Genomic DNA, 21501 nt, shown 5'->3' with positions numbered 1-21501 from the left:
TGACTTCGAAAGTGACCTCTTTTTGGTCAGATCTTACCAGGGATGATGACACAGTAGGGCTGCTGCAGTGGTTACTCATGTTCATTAATACCAAGTCCAAGATATTTTCACCTCTTGTGGGGGTGTCGACCAACTGATACAAGACATCTGCATTGACGAAATCAAGGAATCTCTGGGGATTTGTGTTTTGGCATGAATGTTTCCTCCAAGCTATCATTGGATAGTTAAAGTCACCCAGGATCAGGGTAAAGGGTTGACTCTTGATAGATTCGAAGAGGTCCAAACAGGTGGAATGGGCATCTTGAGTCAAAGTTGGGTGCCTATAGCTAGCTATGATTCGAATAGGGGTCTTGTCAATTGTTAATGGCACCTGGACTGCCTCCTGTGCGTCAAACTGTTTGACCAGCCTGGAGGTGTGTATGTCTTTTATATATATTGCAACTCCACCTCCTTTTGTTTTGCTGCCCATGGTTTATTTATTTATTTATTATTTATTTATTTCCAGTTTGATTACCGGGGAAGTCCACTGGGCCAGAACATGCCCATTTTCAGTGGAGGCCCGGGGAGAAAAGCTCCAAAAGCAATGCGAATACAATCTAAGTTACATAGTGTTGAAGGTAAAAAAAATACATGTGTAATTACATTCATACAGTTAGTAAAAAAGCAAATGCACACAGTATACCTCAAAAACATCATTAAGAAAGGTATTTAAAATAGATTTTTCAGTAGTTTCCCTTCAGAGCAGCAAGTTTCAACTGTCTGTAATGAAGAGATCTGAGGTTACTTGATATTTACAATATTTACATACAAGGAGTAGAGAGAGACAATTACTTAAACTGAGAAGTAGCTTAAGTTTGATTTAGTAGCAATGGAAAAATAATAGTTTTAGGGTAGTGTGAAGTGAAAGGATATAGAGGGTTCATAAGGGTAGTTAATTAAATTTAAGTGGGATGAAAGCAGGAACACTTATGTTTAGAGGACAGGTAAGAGAAAAGTTGGGTTTTGAAGGATTCAGAGTTAGATGTTCTAAGTGAAGGAGGGAGAGAGTTCCATTTCCTGCCAAGATAGTAGGAGAGAAGGAGTTGGCCAGCAGGGCGATTGGGTTTGTGGATGGCAATTAAATTTTGGTGCTCAGATCTTAGAGATCTATTTGGGATGTATGGAGGAAGGATGTTTGTTAAGGCTGGGCATTTATCAGGGTAGAATATTAATTTGTGAGCAGTGGTTAGATGGAGATAGTCTTGGTAGTTAGAAAGTTCTACCCAGTTCAGAGTTTGTAGGGAAAGGCAATGGTGAGTAGAGGTTTTAGATTTGGTTGCAAATTTAGAGATTTTATTATAGCAGATTTTGAGTTTAGAGGAGATGGAAGAAGACAGGTTAGTAAGGAGTGGGGCTCCATATAGTAGAGATGGTAGAAGATATGTAATTGCTATTGGTTTGGGGTATCAATGTATGATAGGATGAGTAACCTGGAATGGCTTGGGTGCTCTCCACAGCTTTGAACCAGGTTTCTATAACTGCACAAATGTCAGCATCTTCCAGGGTTAAGAATGCTTGCAATGAGTGCAGTTTCATGTTTAGACTCCTAGCATTTAGCAGCATGACCTCTAATTTACATTTTGATGAAACTTTCATGTTGGTAGTTTTGTCCTCATGGTATTGCCTAAAAAAGGCACTATAGGGGAGGCAAGAGCCTTTGCCAGGAGCCTGAAGCCCAAGGGAGACAGATGCAGGCCATCTCTGGGAAAGCAACATGGTTTGTCAATCATGTCATCCCAGGCTATCAGGTACTGGATCCCCTTGGAATGACACCAGAACCTAAGCTAATTGTTAAAGTCAATCATTTTCTGTTTGTATTGAGGCATCATTTGGGGTAATAGTAGAATGCTACTTAAGGCTAGGAACATACCTGTCTGGGACACATATTCAGCAAGCTTGATCATGTCTCTTTTCATATAGGGAGGTATGTCCCAAGTCATTCACACCAACATGGACTATGACAGAATCATAACAGTACCTGTTGAGAGACTTCAGTGCATGTGTGATATAGTGGTGTCTGTCACCTGACAAACAACTAACTGTGACTTTCTCCTTATCCAGCCTAGTGAGGGGGACATCTGTGTGTCTCACAATGGAGTCTCCTATGACTAATATGTTGGGTTTATGTTTAGGCCTTAGTGGCTGTGAGACACAGATGTATAGACTTATGTGTGGTGTGGTGGGCAGTAGATTTTGCATGTGTTTTTGCCTTGGCTCTCACAAATTGTGTTCCTAGGTGGTAGTAGTAGAGGGTTGTCTGTGTAGATGAGTGTTAGAAAAATATGTATTAATATGTGTTTGCTTAATGACAAATTAATAATCAGGAGTTTTTAATATGCTTTTCATTATATTTCTTATGCACTGTGACTTTTATAAATTGAGTTTCATATGAGGCCGAAAATAATCCTTATTGAAACTGCAGCATGCTTACTGAAACTTGCAAGTTGCCCTCTGACCTAGTAACTGCTAGCACAGCAATATTCTTGTTTATGCCTTGTGGAAATGTACTTGAAAAACAGGTGTTAATCTGCTAGGTCAGAAGCATATGAATAGACAATATACCATTGAATAAATGTAATGATTTCAGACAGACAGCTTTGTTCAGAGGATGGGAACCTCTGCAGCTGCAATAGTTAGAGATAAGTTAGACAAAGGCTTTTTAGAGTAATGAACTGCTAGCACTGTGTTCGATTTAGCTATAGTATCTTGAATGTAACATAACAAGTATCTAACGGAAAGTAACCAAGGCCATGTTGTTTTCCTCAGGATGTTTCACATAAAAATTGTTTAAATCAGCTGAAAATCATGGGAAAGATGGTCAGCAGATGATGACCAAAAGGTGGTAATTCGTTACGTCAGCATGGTAGGACAGGATTCATTTGATAACCGATAAAAATGAATGCATTTCCTGTTTCTGGTTAGACAAACTCTGTTGTAGCACATTTTTGTCTCCTTGCTGCAAGTTTAAAGTGCCTTAACTTGAACCTACCATGTTTTGATCATTTTTAAAGTATATTTTTCCTTTGACAGATTGGTCCTTCGGACCGGAATACGTATCTCTCGCTCTGGACCTAGGTCGGAATTGGGCCCGGTGGCATGCATCCGTACGGAGAAGAGGCCAAATCGGCTCTTCTGCTTTGAAAGACCTCCGACTGAAGTGTGCTAGCCTGTGTAACTAATTTATCACTGTTTCTGCATTTTCTGTGTGTTTCTACCAAAAAAACAAAAAAACAAAAAAATAATCCTTGTTTTCCCGCCTTCCTCGACTAGTTTAGACCAGTTTACAGGCATTGCTGTATTCTGGGCTGTGGTGTAGTTCCTGTCTTGTCCATTACCTTACTTGGATAGAAGGAAGTTTCTTTGCTCACCAGTTGGAGTGGGGAGCCTTGAGCAGCCTACCTGTCCTTGGGGGGAAGTGACCTCAGCACAAGAAGCTGTAGTAATTGGTTGTTTGGGACCATTTCTAGCTCTTTTGTAGTTCACTGTTTAAAATCCGCCTCTGGGCATTTTTTTCTGGCTATACTGCTCAGACAAGCTCCACGTGGGTTTACAGAGTGGTCCTAGCAGCAGGGAACTCAGAAAAGCGACTACCTTCTGGATTTAAGTATCTTTGCTTTTTTTCACTTGAAATAGCTTTTGTAGCTAACCTGGAACTAGCCTGAACTGTTTTTTAACTGATTGCTGCATTATTTTAAAATCTGCACTTAAAGTTACATTTTAGTCGAATTTGATCGAACGTTTGCTTGTTTGTTTGTTTAATTTAACTGTGGAGGCTGCCCACTAAAGTGTGCTAGCCTGTGAAACTAATTTATCACTGTTTCTGCATTTTCTGTGTGTTTCTACCAAAAAAACAAAAAAAAAAAATCCTTGTTTTCCCGCCTTCCTCGACTAGTTTAGACCAGTTCACAGGCATTGCTGTATTCTGGGCTGTGGTGTAGTTCCTGTGTTGTCCATTACCTTACTTGGATAGAAGGAAGTTTCTTTGCTCACCAGTGGGAGTGGGGAGCCTTGAGCAGCCTACCTGTCCTTGGGGGAAGTGACCTCAGCACAAGAAGCTGTAGTAATTGGTTGTTTGGGACCATTTCTAGCTCTTTTGTAGTTCACTGTTTAAAATCCGCCTCTGGGCGTTTTTTTTCTGGCTATACTGCTCAGACAAGCTCCACGTGGGTTTACAGAGTGGTCCTAGCAGCAGGGAACTCAGAAAAGCGACTACCTTCTGGATTTAAGTATCTTTGCTTTTTTTTCACTTGAAATAGCTTCTGTAGCTTACCTGGAACCAGCCTGAACTGTTTTTCAACTGATTGCTGCATTATTTTAAAATCTGCACTTAAAGTTACATTTTAGTCAAATTTGATCGAAAGTTTGCTTGTTTGTTTAATTTAACTGTGGAGGCTGCCCACTAAAGTGTGCTAGCCTGTGTAACTAATTTATCACTTTTTCTGCATTTTCTGTGTGTTTCTACCAAAAAAACAAAACAACAAAAAAATAATCCTTGTTTTCCCGCCTTCCTCGACTAGTTTAGACCAGTTTACAGGCATTGATGTATTCTGGGCTGTGGTGTAGTTCCTGTGTTGTCCATTACCTTACTTGGATAGAAGGAAGTTTCTTTGCTCACCAGTGGGAGTGGGGAGCCTTGAACAGCCTACCTGTCCTTGGGGGAAGTGACCGCAGCACAAGAAGCTGTAGTAATTGGTTGTTTGGGATCATTTCTAGCTCTTTTGTAGTTCACTGTTTAAAATCCGCGTTTTCACGGCTTTGCGCGGTTGTGCACATAGCGCAGCGCCGGTTAAACGTTTTCTGGCTCCGCCAAGTCTGCTCTTCAAATTTTCCCTTAAGGAAGCTCTACTCTTAGTATAACCAGACTACTCACTGTATTATAAGCCTAGCACTTGTTCTCAATACTTCTCTACTAAGTAGGCACTCTCGTACTAAGTAAAGCACTACATCTACTTACCACCCCTGTGAATATCCACTTCCCTTAAAGGTATACCACTCCCTTATACTGTTCTAGCATGTCGAGTGGTAGATTACTGGCGTCGTCTCCAGTTCAGCTGGTCAATCTGGGTATCTTGAGACAATGCTACAATTGTCTCATGTACACAGACAACCCTCTCCTCCTCCTCCCAACAAACACAAATACATGTGAGAGATGCAACTATATAGCCAAACTGGAGGCTGTACTCTCTCAACTCAGGGCTGACATGACCAGACAGGAGGAGATGGCAACCGCACACACAAAAATCCCAGTCCCACATAGACCTACCACAACTGCAAACCAAACACATAAAAACACAAAGACATACTCAGATGCTCTAATAAAAAACTTACCAAAACAACAGAGGCTCCCAAAGCAGACATCCAAAAATCCACCACCTCAAAACAAAACACATGCAACACATATTTCAATAAATCAGTGTGTCGACCAATCGCAGCCCTTAAGGCCAAACACCTTGCCTGATACACTAGTAATAGGTGACTCCATAGTCAGACACACTGATGTCCCACTGACCAGGCTGAACAAGGAGAAGGTGACTGTGAGCTGTCTATCGGGAGCTAGGATCCGCCACATAACACACGCACTCAGGTCACTCCAAAGCAAGTACAAATATGACTCAGTCATTGTCCATGCTGGTGTGAATGACCTGAGACGTACCTCCCTGGACTACATGAAAAGAGACATAGAGGAGCTCTCCGATTATGTAGCCCAGGCTGGTATGACCCTGACCCTGAGCAGCATCTTGCCCTCACCAAGAATGATACCACAATACAAAGACAAGATGATCAGCTTTAACAATTGGCTCAAGTACTGGTGTCATTCTAAGGGGATCCAATGTCTGTCTGCCTGGGATGATATGTTGGACAAGCCACGCTGCTTTGCAAGGGATGGCTTACACCTGTCACCACTGGGCTTCCGGATATTGGCTAAGGCTCTTGCCACCCCCATAGTGCCTTTTTTAGGCAAGGCTCAAAAGACAAACCCACCTCCTTAGAAAACAAAAATGGAAAAAAACTAAGGGTAATGCTGCTCAATGCCAGAAGTCTAAATCTCAAGATGCAGGCACTTGATGCACTCCTCAGCATGGAGAACATCGACGTCTGTGCAGTAACTGAAACCTGGTTCAAGGCTCCCGAGAGCACCTCAGCGCTACCAGGCTATACCTCGTATCATGCTTTTCGGCCCCAAAACCCGGTGTCCATATTCATAAAGGACACCCACACCTCCAGGTTAGTAGCAACACATGAAGCATCAGAGACCATTACAGGTGCAACTAACCATAGGCAAAACTGCTATACAACTGGTAGCATGTTACAGACCGCCCTCCCAATCTCAAGAACCCCACTCAGCCTTCCTGAAGACATTGGAGGATATGAATGCATCACAAAATACCATCATACTGGGAGACTTCAACTACCCAAACATAGATTGGGTACATTATTCTAGCCCTAATACCCTAGCCCAAAGGTTCCTGGAATTCATAAATTCAAATGCACTGGAACAACTAGTCACCTCTCCCACTAGGGGAGATAATATACTAGACCTGATTATCACAAAAATGGGGACAAAATGCTCCACACCGGAAGTATACCCCTCACTAGTGAGATCTGACCACAAACTAATCACCCTGGATATACATATCCCACCTCCACCCCAGCACAAAAGACCACAGTGAAAAACTTCTCAAAAGCAGACTTCACTCTTCTTAAGACTGAGATGGTATCCTTTAAGCCCACTGTGCCAGTGGATACCACATCCCACAATGCCGAATCCTTCACAAATGCTTTCTATTGACATCTCCAAGAATGCATGGATCATGCAATCCCAAACAAATCCAAGTCCCTCTCCACCAAATGTAAGCGTCCTGTCTGGTGGACCTCAGCCATAAACAAATTGTATAACAAAAGAAGGAAGCTACTGCACGTCAGAGCGAAATCCCATGAAGGGAAGACATCTCTGATCAACATTAGCAGAAAACTACGTTCTCTCATAAAAACATCCAAGGCAAACTTTGAGAGAAAAATCGCTAAGGACACTAAAGATAACCACAAAGCCTTCTTCAGCTATGTTAGAAACCTGGGCGGAAACCCTCAGATATGCTCAGAGTTGGTTCACAACAACAAAAAATACACTGAACCCACAGATATTGCTAACATTCTGGCTGACAGGTTCAGTGCAAATTTCTCCCCTCTTCACCCCCAAAAGAAGAAATACTTATCCCAGCTGAATGTAATCTTTCTGTCATCTCAGATGTCCAAGTGAGGACCGCCCTAAACAAAGCAAAAAACACAGCATCAATGGGACCTGACGGTATCCCGGGGTGCATGTTACGTGAACTCCAAGAGGAGCTAAACCCATACATAAAAATGCTATTTAACCTTAGCCTTACTTTGGGATATGTACCTGAACACTGGCGTACAGCAACAGTGGTCCCACTCCACAAGTGGGGGTGCCTCTACAGACCCTGGAAACTACCGCCCCATAAGCTTAACTAGCCTGGTCTGCAAAGCTATGGAAAGAATCATTATGGAACTTATAAACAGAGACATAGGGGACCTACAGACACTTGACCCCACCCAGTTCGGCTTTGCAAAGGGAAGATCCTGCCTTTTAAACCTGGTTGACTTTTTCGAAACAGTCACTAGAGCCATTGATGAGGGCAAAGCAGTCCATACAGCATACCTGGACTTGGCTAAGGCCTTCGACACAATACCCCATTCAGGCATCATAGATAAGCTAAACAGCTTAAAAGTAAACCCTTATGTCACTAGATGGGTTGCAAACTGGCTAAAGGACAGAACCCATAAAGTTAAAATCGCTGGTGCAATGTCAGACTCAAAGCCAGTCACAAATGGTGTCCCACAGGGATCTGTCCTGGGACCCCTCTTGTTCGGCATTTATTTCTCAGATGTTAAAGCAAACATGGGAGGGCTGTGGCTGACAAAGTTTGCAGATGACTGCAAACTAGGCGCCATAGTCGATACACCAGCAGACACACACATCCTACAAAAGGCCTCACTGAAGCGGACAACTGGTGGCGTAGTCAAGGGCTTAAACTAAATGCCAAAAATGTATAGTCATCCCTTTTGGAAAAAACAAAGTACCCACAAATTATCACATAGACAGCAACCCACTGAGTACGGAAAAAGTAATCAGAGACCTAGGGACCCAAGTAGACAGCGACCTCTCATTTGACACCCATGTTGCCAAAGTGGTTAGAAAAACATTCTACCTTGCACACCTCATCATGAAGGGATTCACATCCAGATCCAAGGATGTCATTGTACCCCTATATTCCTCCCTCATCAGACCCATGATTGAGTACAATGCCCCATTTGGTATGTACCTCACCCGGCATTTGCAACAGCTGGAGAGACCACAAAAGTACCTCACCAAAAGGATCAAGGGTCTCCAACATATGTCTTATTCTGCCAGACTAAAGAAACTTCAGCTCTATTCAGTAGCATACCGCCTGCGCAGAGGTGATCTCTGCCTGACGTACAAGGCCATGTCCAATCAGGATCTGATGGACATGCTCCACCTCAAAAAATCCAAATCCATCAGGACCACGAGAGCTAAAGACTTAAACCTCGGCACAAGTATGAATAGGACATGCTGGAGGGATAGATTCATAACCCAGATGCTTCCCATGCCTTGGAACAGGATCCCAGTTCATATTAGGCAGAGCCCCTCACTGACTCTCTTCAAGAGAAATCTTGATGAGTGGATGGGAGATCGTACGTTTACCCCAGGGGTCACATCTGTGTCACTGCCAGACAGGGGCACAGTAAACTAATTCTATTATATAAGGGGACCTTCATTGTGTCACTACTAGACAGAGGCACAGTATTCTAGATTTATTCTGTACATTTTTGTACCATTTCATGGGGTGGCAAAAGCCACATCACTATGGCTAGGCTTACAAATGCCCCAGGGCAGATAGCCTAGTACTATACTATGAAACTATGAAACTATGAATTGTCGTTCGAAAGAGGCCAGCCACTGTTTCTGATCTGGGATTGGAGGACGAGTCAATGATCTGGTGGATCAACTCACAGAGGGTCAGGTAAGGAGAAATTACCTTATTTTGTTTCAAGATCATGGACTAGTTACAGAATTATTCTTTTTTTTGGTCAGGTAAATTGCTTATGCAAATTAGAGACAGAAGAAGGTATTACTGTTTTTTGTCATAGATCAGGGAAACATGATAGGTAGACAGTTATTCTAGATAGACTGTAAAAAAGGTGTAGACTTGTGGTACCACGTGATAGAAAGGGTTATGTAACAATTTACAGCTTAGCTAAGACACCAATGGGAAATCAGTGCACAAAAAGCTCCCGGGACACACACCTAACCGAAGACGCGAAGTATATGCAATTACAGTGTTCCGATAATGTTAAATATTATACCAAATGGGTCGATAAGTACAAAATCAAGGGTAATTTAGATAAACTCGCACTTATGAAACTTGTAAAACAGTTAAAAATAGACGCAAAAGGCAAATTGAAAAAGCAGAGACAATTAGGAGTCCCTCAGGCGCACAGGTGGCTTGAGGAAGCAAATCGTAGAGAGCAAAGAGTTAAAAATTCAAAAACGATGTTTTTAGACAAAGAAGATAATAATTTAGTAATAGCGATGGCCCCTCCTTCGCCCCCTCCACTTCCATTACCAGAATATGAAGCAAGTGGACGTACTGATCCACCTCCGCTATACCCAGCTGTCCCTGCAAAAACACAACCGTTTGTCAGGGATCCCATTGAGACCAGGTCTCGAACACGCGATTTGAGGAGGGAAATTGAATTAAATGAGTTAAATAGAGCATCACAAGCTATGAGCGAAGAAGAGATATGTCCGCTCATAGAAGTACTGAATCCTCAGACAGGACAGGCAGGACAAGATCCGACTCTTTTAGTTTATAGACCGTGGACATCGGAAGATATCCGGAAAGCCACAGAAGGTATTCCCCACCCAAAAGTTAATTTTAGGAAGTTTTTAGAAGATTTACAAGGTATGAGATTAAGTTACCATTTAAATGGAGAGGAAGTAGAAAAAGTAGTTAGACAAATTGTAGGTCCAGATTGGCACATGATTTGTGGCAGCTGGAATCCTTGTGACGCACAACTTAGACCACTCCCACACACTGATGCAGAACTAGATGGCAGAGTGAAAGGTCTGACAGACCGGATCTCTGAAAAGTGGAAGCCTAGGGCTGATTGGACTTGTATTAATCAATGTATACAGCAGGAAAAAGAAACAGTAGATGGGTACTATGCCAGATTATTAGAATGCTTTAACAATCATAGTGGCATAACAGTCCCTGAAAATCAAGCAAATGATTGCCCGTATGAACAACAATTGAAAAACGCATTTTTGAAAGGGTGCATTGCACCTATTAGTAGCCTCATTATGAAGCATATGATAGATCATCGAACAAGTAGGTTACAAGCCTTACTTGAATATGCTAGACATGCAGAAAGACATTTTAATAGTTAAAAGAAAAAGAAAACCCAAGTATTTTCAGCAGAAGATGGGTCAGAAGTATTTGTAGTACAAACTGGGAAAAAGGGTAAGAAAAATGCCCAGGGAAATAAACAATCTGACAAACGATCAGAAGATTTTGAAGAAAGAAAAAAAAGGGTGAGTGTTTTAAGTGCGGGGAAAAAAGGACATTTAGCAAGGGATTGCAGGCTAAATAAAAAGACGACTACAGAAAATAAGGAGGATGAGGAATGACTATATGATATTCAGGAATCATTGAGTGAAAATGAGCAGGAAAAGGCAAGTGTAAATGTGATAGCAGGTGAAGAGGACGTGACACAAGGGGTAGAGGATGTATATGAATACACAGACGTAGAAGAAAATGAAATTTTGGACCTAGCTCTTTTGAGATTAGACCTTTACTTAGCAGATACAAAACCAGAAGTGACGCTTCTGGTGGAGAGGAGGGAAGTCAAATGTTTGCGTGACTCAGGGGCTTCACGGACCCTGATACACCCTTCCAAACTACCAGAAGATACAGAATCACCAGACTATATACTAGTGAAAGCAGCTAATGGACAGCTATATCGGGAGCCACTCTCCCGTGACATTACAATAATAGACCCTGTTTCAGGGATGACTCAGAAAAGTAAAATTGTAGTTTCTGCAAAATGCCCAGTGAACCTTTTGGGTAGAGATTTAATGCAGATATTTGGCATAGCAGTAGTTCCAACCATGCAGGGTATGGAAGCACAGCAACAAATGGACACTTTTGTAGTGCGACCGGAGGGTGAAATGCATTATTGGAACAGCCAGGACTTGGTTATGACTGGTCCAGGGGCAGTAACTGAAGAACTAATGAATGTAGCTATCAGCAAGTTCCCCCTCCGTCGACATTGACAAACAGCATTTGTTGCATTGTACTCTATATTACTGTAACAAACCAGGTCCAGATAAAGATTATGAACTAGAATTGTTTCAAAACCATGCAAATAGGCTGGTATTGCGAAATTTGTACTGGGACACAGAAGGGAACAGTGTAGCAAGCTGTTCATTGCCCCAGGAATTTTTGACACTCTACAAATCTAATCGACTGCCCCATGTTAGTTTGACTAAGAATAAAACTCTAAAATGGGCAGACTTAGGTGAAAAAGTCACGAGGTGGGAAAAACAGACAGAACTAGAACTCTCAGACCAAGGAGTACAGAAACAGAAATTGAACTGGATCACACAGACACACACAGCTGTACACTCACAGGTCAGTGAGGATAGCTGAGTGTTACTATTGTTAGAAGAAGAGGAAAAAGCCTTGTGAGACATACCAGACATTCTCTGGTCAGCAGAGAAATCAGATGTAGGATTAATACGAACAGCAGGACCAGTTACCATAATGCCAAAGTCAGCTTTTAGGCCCCAGAAAAGACAGTATCCCTTGAGAAAGGATGCAGAGGTGGGAATCAAACCTATCATAGCAGCCTTACTCAAGGAAGGAGTCTTAATAGAATCCCCTGATTCACCGTGTAATACACCCCTATTTCCTGTCAAGAAAGCAAATGGGGAATGGCGTATGGTCCAAGACTTACAAGCAGTAAACAATGCAGTTATACCTAGAGCATCAATGGTGCCAGATCCACATACCTTACTGAATGATTTAAAGCCAGAACAGAAATATTTTTCAGTGGTAGACATAAGTAATGCATTTTTCTCCATACCGATACACCCTGACAGCCAATATTGGTTTGCATTCACATTTCAGGGAAAGCGGTATACATATATCAGATTACCACAGGGGTATTGTGAAAGTCCAACGATATTTGCACAAGAAATGGCAAGCAACCTGGCAGGATTTATCCCACCAAAAGGTAGTCAGATTCTACTTTATCTAGACGACATTCTGCTGGCAGCCCCCACCCAGCAAGAATGCAAAGAAGACACGATAGCTTTGTTACAGTTTTTAGCTACTCAAGGTCACAAAGTAAATAAGACAAGTTACAGCTTTGGAGAAAACAAGTTAAATACTTAGGATATGTAATATCCAAAGAAGGTAGAATATTAGATGAAGACAGAAAAACAGCGATTTTACAAGCACCTAGACCAACTACCAAGAAGGAAATGATGTCCTTCCTGGGAACTACTAATTTTTGTCGGAGTTGGATACCAAACTATGCTTTGGAGTCTGCTCCACTGGCCAATTTAATATTTAAAAAAATGATGGCTGCACAGGATTTATTACAATGGACACCTGAAGCAGAAGTAGCTTTCTGTAAGCTAAAACAATTGATAGCATCATCCTTAGTTTTAGGATTACCAAACTATAACAAGCAGTTTATTCAAACTGTAGATTGTAAGCAAAGTTATATGACATCAGTGTTGACACAGCAACATGGGGACAAACAATGCCCCATAGCTTATTATTCATCACAGTTAGATCCAGTGGCGCGGTCTTTGCCCCACTGTGTACAAGCAGTAGTTGCAGCTGCAATGGCAGTGCAGGCTGCAGCCTCAGTAGTATTGTTCCACCCTCTCACATTGAGAGTGCCTCATGCAGTCGCAATCATTTTACTGCAAGAAAAAGTAGCATATCTTTCTCCAGCTATACATCTTTCCTGTATGACCATTCTGTTGGGCCAATCTCATATGACAATTGAACAATGTACAACTTTGAATCCATCAACTTTGCTTCCAACCCCTGTAGATGGCAAACCGCACTGCTGCCTGCAGGAGATTGAGCAAAAGACACTACCTAGACAAGACCTTATGGATGTTCCCTTGGATGATGCCGAGGTGACATGCTATGTGGATGGCTCGTGCAGGAGGGGTCCTACAGGACAGAACCTAATGGGGTATGCAGTCGTTTCTGATACTGAAACTCTAGAGGCAAAATCTTTGCCACACAACTTATCTGCACAAGCAGCAGAATTGATTGCCCTAACAAGGGCATGTACCTTAGCAAAAGGTAAGAAAGTGAACATGTATACTGACAGTCAGTATGCTTTTTCTACTGTACATGTTTTTGCGCAACAGTGGAAGAATAGAGGAATGATAACATCTACTGGTAAACCGATTAATCATGTGCAACTTATTTTAGACTTGTTAGACTCAATTCAATTACCTAAGAAAGTAGCTATTTGCAAATGCGTATCTCATACAAAAACAACAGCACAGAATTTCAAAAGGTAATGCACGGGCTGATACAGCTGCAAAACAAGCAGCTTCAGCCACAGAAACTTTTCTTTTGAGCGAGGAATTACAACCCTCAGAGACTTTAGATTTAGAAATGTTAAAAACAATGCAGACACTTACTACAAATCTTGAGAAACAAAAGTGGATAAAACGAGGAGCAATTCTCAAGAAGGGACTGTACATCTCCAAGGAAAAGAAACCAATTATGCCATCTAATTTATTTAGATATGCAGCATTGTTGAGCCATGGGCAGAGCCATGTCTCAACAGGGGGGATGGTACAGTTAGTGAATCGAGTGCTTACAACCTATGGGTTTACAAACTATACAAAAAAATTGTGCAATATTCCATGTTTGTAACAAGCATCATGCACAAGGGGCATTGAAGCCTAAGCGAGGGAATTTTCCAACACCACCATATCCGTTCCATACCATTTGTATGGACTTCATAGAATTGAATAAATGTGAGAATAAGAAATACTGTATAGTTATTATAGACATGTTTTCCAAATGGGTAGAAGCATTTCCAACTAAAAACCCAGATGCAGCTATGGTTGCAAAGGTCCTTGTTAAAGAAATTATACCCAGATTTGGGATACCGGAAAAGATTTATAGTGATAACGGGACACATTTCGTGAACCAAACAATTCAGCAACTTAGTTGTTACTTCAGAATATCGTTAATGAATCACTGTGCGTATCACCCCCAATCTGCAGGACTAGTAGACAGGCACAATGGGGTACTGAAGAATAGGCTCAGGAAGTTGATAGAAGAAACACTAAAAAATTGGGTGCACTGTTTGCCTTTGGCACTGTTGAGTATGAGAACTGTTCCAAATGTAAAGGGATTAACTCCTTTTGAAACTTTGTTTGGGAGGGCATATTACACACCTCAGTGGAAACCTCTCATGTTTACAGAGCAGGAGGCTGACAGTTCACTTGCAGGATATATGAGGAGATTTTTGAATAACAAACTTTTGCAGTTGAATTCTGTTTCAGATAAAGAGCAACCGAAATCGGAAGCACCTTTAGCCCCAGGCACTTGGGTCTGGGTGAAGATTACGAAACGGAAGAACTGGAGCTCTCCAAAGTGGGAAGGTCCATACCAGGTACTGCTGTCGACACCCACCGCAGTTAAAATCATAGAACGAGCTTCTTGGATCCATTTGACACACTGTAAACTGGTTAAAAACTTTGAACTGGACAAAAACCTTGTTACTGTTGCACAACAAGAACAAAATGGCCGGATACAGAGTGAGTAGAGACACTGAACAATTTCAGAAAACTTGTACGATTGTTTTTGTTGCAATATTGATCACACTGTTCTTTTTGCTGTGGCCATACCTTTTTCCTGCCACAAAGGTTGAACTGATTAGACGTAATGAACCAAACATAGAATGGCATCCGAACTTTAACACTTATCAGGCAACTGCACGTGTATATGCAGAGACTTTCAATGTTTCGAACTGCTGGGTCTGTACGGCCATACCAACAGCATATGGGGGTTTGTTAATGACTGCTATCCCTCTTGGGGTCAATGAGACCTGGGAAAATCTGTTTTTCGACACAGTTGCTATTAAAGCACAAGATAAGGTAGCACTGTATTTGCCTGTGACACAAAAAGGAATTGTATTTTTTTATAAAAATGACTCCATCCAAGTTGGGTGGAGTAAATGTAATGTTACTGTACAGTACAAATGTTATAGAAAACCAAATAATTTGAGTGGATCTTGTAGTACAGATTATGACTCATTTTTAAAATCTATGCATAAAACTCTTGATCAGGTACAGCAAAATCCTGTACTTTTCAAACAACTATCAGTGATAGATAAGAAAATGTTTCATGCAGGGCAGTCATTTCGTAACAAAGTAATGACAAAAGTAGAGGACTGTTATTTTGTATGTGGGAAAAAGGCATATAAATGGTTACCTGAGAATTGGTCTGGCAGTTGTTTTTTGGGATACCTGGTTCCAGCCATCTGACACACTGCAGCCTTGACTCAAGGGAGTATTCGAAATACCCGAGACGTAACCAAAAAGACTAAGAAACCGGAGAATCCAGTGGGATGAATCGAAGCAGGGTGGAAAGACCATCGTAATGTGGGAATCAAACTTGTGCACATGGACTTGAACGATGCTGTTATATCCTGGGCAGGTATATCACCCATGTATGGCGGAGTTAAATCAATATGGGAACTGCGAAAACTGTCTAAACTTCTTGAAATAATGAGTAATGCAACTTTTTCTGCCCTCGAACTGATAACTGATGAATTGAATGCCATGAGAACTGTAGTGCTTCAAAACCGAATGGCTCTTGACTTCACCCTAGCAGCGAGAGGTGGGACTTGCGCTTTAATCAAAGAAGAATGCTGTGCGTTTATTCCTGACCATCAGCATGAGATAAATGACCATCTCGAGGTGAGTCAGCAAGTGTCAGCCATGACCAAACCAGGCCCAGACCCTCTGACAGATTTTTTTCAGAATGCCTTTGGGGGGTGGGGTTCCATCTTTATGAACATACTGATTGCTATTGGGGTAGGTTTACTCCTAATAGGAGCTTGTATTTGTTGCGGAATCCCCTGCATGAAGAAATTAATTAAGAAATTCATAGATATATCTGTATCTGAAGCTATGTATCAAAGTACTGAATTTGAAGAGCTGCTAGAATGTGAGACGCATTCATAAAAAGTTTAAACTAAATGACTTTCTTAACTGCAAATCCTAAATGGAAGAGGTTAGGAAAAGAAGCAAACTGTTTATCCTTTTTTTTGAAAATAGAATAAAAAGTATTAACAGGAGGGAGATGTTAGAAAAATATGTATTAATATGTGTTTGCTTAATGACAAATTAATAATCAAGTGTTTTTAATATGCTTTTCATTCTATTTCTTATGCACTGTGACTTTTATAAATTGAGTTTCATATGAGGCCGAAAATAATCCTTATTGAAACTGCAGCATGCTTACTGAAACTTGCAAGTTGCCCTCTGACCTAGTAACTGCTAGCACAGCAATATTCTTGTTTATGCCTTGTGGAAATGTACTTGAAAAACAGGTGTTAATCTGCTAGGTCAGAAGCATATGAATAGACAATATACCATTGAATAAATGTAATGATTTCAGACAGACAGCTTTGTTCAGGGGATGGGAACCTCTGCAGCTGCAATAGTTAGAGATAAGTTAGACAAAGGCTTTTTAGAGTAATGAACTGCTAGCACTGTGTTCGATTTAGCTATAGTATCTTGAATGTAACATAACAAGTATCTAACGGAAAGTAACCAAGACCATGTTGTTTTCCTCAGGATGTTTCACATAAAAATTGTTTAAATCAGCAGAAAATCATGGGAAAGATGGTCAGCAGATGATGACCAAAAGATGGTAATTCGTTACGTCAGCATGGTAGGACAGGATTCATTTGATAACCTATAAAAAATGAATGCATTTCCTGTTTCTGGTTAGACAAACTCTGTATTAGCATGTTTTTGTCTCCTTGCTGCAAGATTAAAGTGCCTTAACCTGAACCTACCGTGTTTTGATCATTTTTAAAGTATATTTTTCCTTTGACAATGAGGCAGTTGCTATACTGTCTCAGGATGCTCATATCAACCAGACTGGCAGGAGAAAATGTAGGAAATTGTCCATCCATATTTTTCAGAGACTGAGGGAGAGAGAGGCCAGAGAAAGCTAAGATGGTAAAAGATGGAAGGTCTAAGAGTAATAGTACTGCTAGGTGATCACACAAGTGCTACTAAGAGAAACTTAGAAGCTGAAATACCTCACAAAAGGTTAAAAACAGTGCAGCTGCAGCTATGGATGCAGCAAACCTGTGGGAACAGGAACTGGGCTGTATCTAGACTATGCTACTCAATTTAAGGGATAAAAAATAGTAAAACTCACAAAGAAGCATAGCTTAACCACTTACAGACAAAAGAACAGAACTCACAGTATGAAAAAATACATTTAAACAGTAACAAAATTCAGTAAAATGCAGTTAAATAGTAATGAATTGCAGTAAATGGCAATGAAATATAGTTAATCAGTAAATTGCTTTACAACAGTGCAACTGTGATAAATTAGCTCACTATCACAACAGAAAAAACAGCTCAATACTGTCATTGATTTAATAAGGTTACCTACAAGTGGTAATAAATGCAGAAAAGTAAATGCAGTTGAACTCCTAAGCACAAGCAGCAAAATGAAGTAGGAAGAGGCACTTTTTTAGTAAAAAGTGAGGAGACAGAAGATAATTCAAGGTTGTGAAGCTAAAGGGGTGGGCCTTCACAACTTATGTCACTGAACACAGTAGAATGAGCTGATGTAATGGGACTGGGGGGAGTGGCCAATATTACATATATACTAGAGGTGGGCAACTCAAAGCCACCAAGCTTTAATACCACAACAGCAACTGGGTGGAGGGGTGGAATACACAAGATCAGAACAAAGGTAAGGACTGAATTCACTAAGTCTAAAAAACAATTGCACAGTTTAAACAGATATGCAGCAAATGTTTTAATCAGAAGTGCAGAAAACAGTTGAAAATAAGCACTTATCTTTTCCAGTCTCACAGCAGAACAATTGCAGAAGGCCTAACTCACTGCAGCTTTGAGCAAACAAGTACAAACTGGTTTAAACACTGGTTATTTAAGGCAGAGAAACAGGAACCAGCCAAATTATCCAATCAAAAAAATGCACCCTTCTCCATTATTTTACCACAACAAAAAAGTAGACTTAAGGGTATATATGATTCTGGGTCGGTCCTATTCCCTTTCCCTTGAAGACAAGTTTAATAAGCGCATGTCTCCAATCTTGAGGAATCACCCTGTATTTATATGACCTAATGAATAATAGATATAATGGTACTGCAAGTTCTTGCTGAAGTGTTCTCAGGTCATTGTCACTAATTCCGTCTCCTTCCTGTGTTTTGTTTGCATCCAGTTTGCACAGTTCTTTTTCAACATAATCTAATTTGATTCCAGTGTCTGGGGCTACCTGGATGTCACTAGAACAATGTATTACCCCTTTTGTGGAGCCAAAGTGTTTTGCATAAGATTTTGTAAATATATTTTGTAAATATATCTATAATCTGTTGTGTCTGAGAATAAATTTTAGAATCTGCACACATTTTATCAATTTGGAATTTTATTCCTTCCACATCTTATGTATCTATAAAAAGTTTTCCTATTACGTTCAATATCTTTATATAAATTTTCTTCAAACTTTTCTTCATCTTGTCTCACATTTTGCTTAATCTGTTTGTCCAGCTTGTGTATTTCAGTTTTCAAATTTGTAGTTCGACCTCTCTTCCATTTCTTATAGTTTTTGTCTCTCACCTTAATCAGATATCTTGTTCTTATGGAGATATATCCCCCTGATGTTGTATGCCTAGATCCTGATGCTTGTGTTTTACTTGTATTCTGCTTTTAACTGCATATTAAAACTTGAAAAGAGACCACAGCTTCACCTCCTGTGAGTCAGGCAGAAATTAGTACAGGTCAGTAGAACAGGTCAGTTAAGGTTAATCATCTGTGAACTGAGTAGGTGACGCTAGGAACTAAACTTTCTATTTAAGGGGTAAAATAAAACATTTCAGAGCTTTACTAGAAAGATTCATCCAGACTCTGCTACACTTTGCTGTGAGGGAAAGGTTAGTTTGCTTTTTATTTGTTGTATTACTTTATTGCCTTTTTCTATTTTGAATACTGTGATGTGTTTTATTTACCTTATGTTTTACTTGTATTCTGCTTTTAACTGCATATTAAAACTCGAAAAGAGACCACAGCTCTGCCTCTTGTGAGTCAGGCTCCCATCTAGTTACTGTAGTGTTCTTAAACACCACTGTCTTTCTAGTTGCCTTCCCCAATGTTAATTTGACCATATATCTAATTTTCTCTCTGTTTTTACTGGCTTGTGTGAGTAAGCACAAAATTATAATTTTGTGAAATCACTCCCCTTCAACTATTTAAATTTATTGGCCATCCTACTGTATTCCATAGTACCAGAATACAAAAGTGACCACCCCCTTTCAATCTATCTTGTTGTTTTAAAAATAGTGACTCTCCACTAAAACTTAATTTTTTAGACAGGTAAAACTTAAGTTACCTAATTTCACATCTAACTCCTCTAGTGCACACTGCAGTGTGTAGGATAAACTATTTATTTCATCTTACCTTTAAGCATCCCTGTGACTAGCACTTGCTTTAAAACCTGCTGGAAAGCACAAGGAAGTCTTAAACTGATAGAGGCACTCAACTCTCCTTGTTAATAAGGAGAAATTAATCATAGGCACTAAACAGCCTATAATTGCAAAATACCTTGCTAAGGTAAGGGAAAACAGCTCTTGTACTTTACAAAAAAAAAGCACCAAACCAGGCATGTTTAGAGTCAGCTTCTGGTGATTTCTCCTGTCCACATGGTGAATCTGGGCATACTGGGGCAATGCAGCAATTGCATCATGTACACAGACAATGCTCTCCTCCTACCACCCAACACTACAGCCTGCGAGAGATGCACTTACATAGCCAAACTGGAAGCAAAGCTTTCTCCATGCAAGATTGTGCTAGACAGTCAAGAGGAGAACGTTAACACCCGCTCTACACCTCAAGCAACACATAGCCCTTCTAAACCCACACCACCAACACCCACACATAGCAACACTAAACCCACATATGTGGAGGCCCTTAACAGTAACCTGCCCAAGCAACAAGAACTTCCGAAGCTGAAATGAAAACAAACACCAGTCACAACCAAAGTGTCACATAGCTCACAACACCAGTGCACCACCCAACAACAACCCCTAAGACAAGACAATGTACCTAACACTTTAGTCATAGGTGACTCTATACTCAGGCACACTGATATCCCACTCACCAGGCTGAACAAGGAGAAAATTACAGTCAGTTGCCTGACGGGTTCCAGGATCCGGCACATAATGAATGCACTCAAGTGACTCCACAACAAGTACAAATATGACGCTGTCATTGTCCATGTTGGAATGAATGACTTGAGATGTACCTCCCTGGACTACATGAAAAGACATATAGAAGAGCACTTGGATCATGTGGCCCAGGCAGGTATGACCCTAGCCCAGAGTAGTATCCTGCCTTCTCCCAGAATGATACCACAGTATAAGGACAACATTATTGACTTCAACAATTGGCTAAGCTTCTGGTGTCATTCAAAAGGGATCCAGTATCTGTCTGCCTGGGACGACATGAACGACAGACCACGATGCTTTGCCAGAGATGGTCTGCACCTGTCACCCCTGAAATTCAGGTTACTGGCTAAGGCTTTTGCCACCCCTATAGTGCCTTTTTTAGGCAAAGTTCAAAGGACAAAACCACCACCATAACAGGTACTAGCATGCAAAATCTAAAGGTAATGCTACTCAGTGCTAGAAGTCTAAACCTCAAAATGCACTCTCTCGAGGCACTCCTAAAAATGGAGAACATCAATATCTGTGCAGTAACTGAGACCTGGTTCAAGACTCCAGAGAGCACCCCTGCAATACCAGGCTACAACTCTTACGACACTTTTTGGCCACCAAACCAGGACCGAAACACTAAAGGTGGAGAAGTGTCCATATTCACCAAGGATATTCATAACATCAGGTTAGCTGCCCAACACAATGCATCTGAAATTCTCCAGGTGCAACTAACACTAGGTAAGACTGCAATCCAAATTGTAGCTTGTTACAGATCCCCCACCATGTGCCAAGATTCTCACTACACTTTTCTAAACATATTGGAAAATATTAAGATACAACAAAACATCCTAATACTGGGTAATTTTAACTACCCTGCTATTAACTGGG

Source organism: Protopterus annectens, chromosome 4.part1 (assembly GCF_019279795.1).
Source record: "Protopterus annectens isolate FY-2018-M chromosome 4.part1, PAN1.0, whole genome shotgun sequence".
Classification (NCBI taxonomy): domain Eukaryota; kingdom Metazoa; phylum Chordata; order Ceratodontiformes; family Protopteridae; genus Protopterus; species Protopterus annectens.
The sequence above is the reverse complement of the archived record's forward strand: the minus strand, read 5'-3'. Positions refer to the sequence as shown.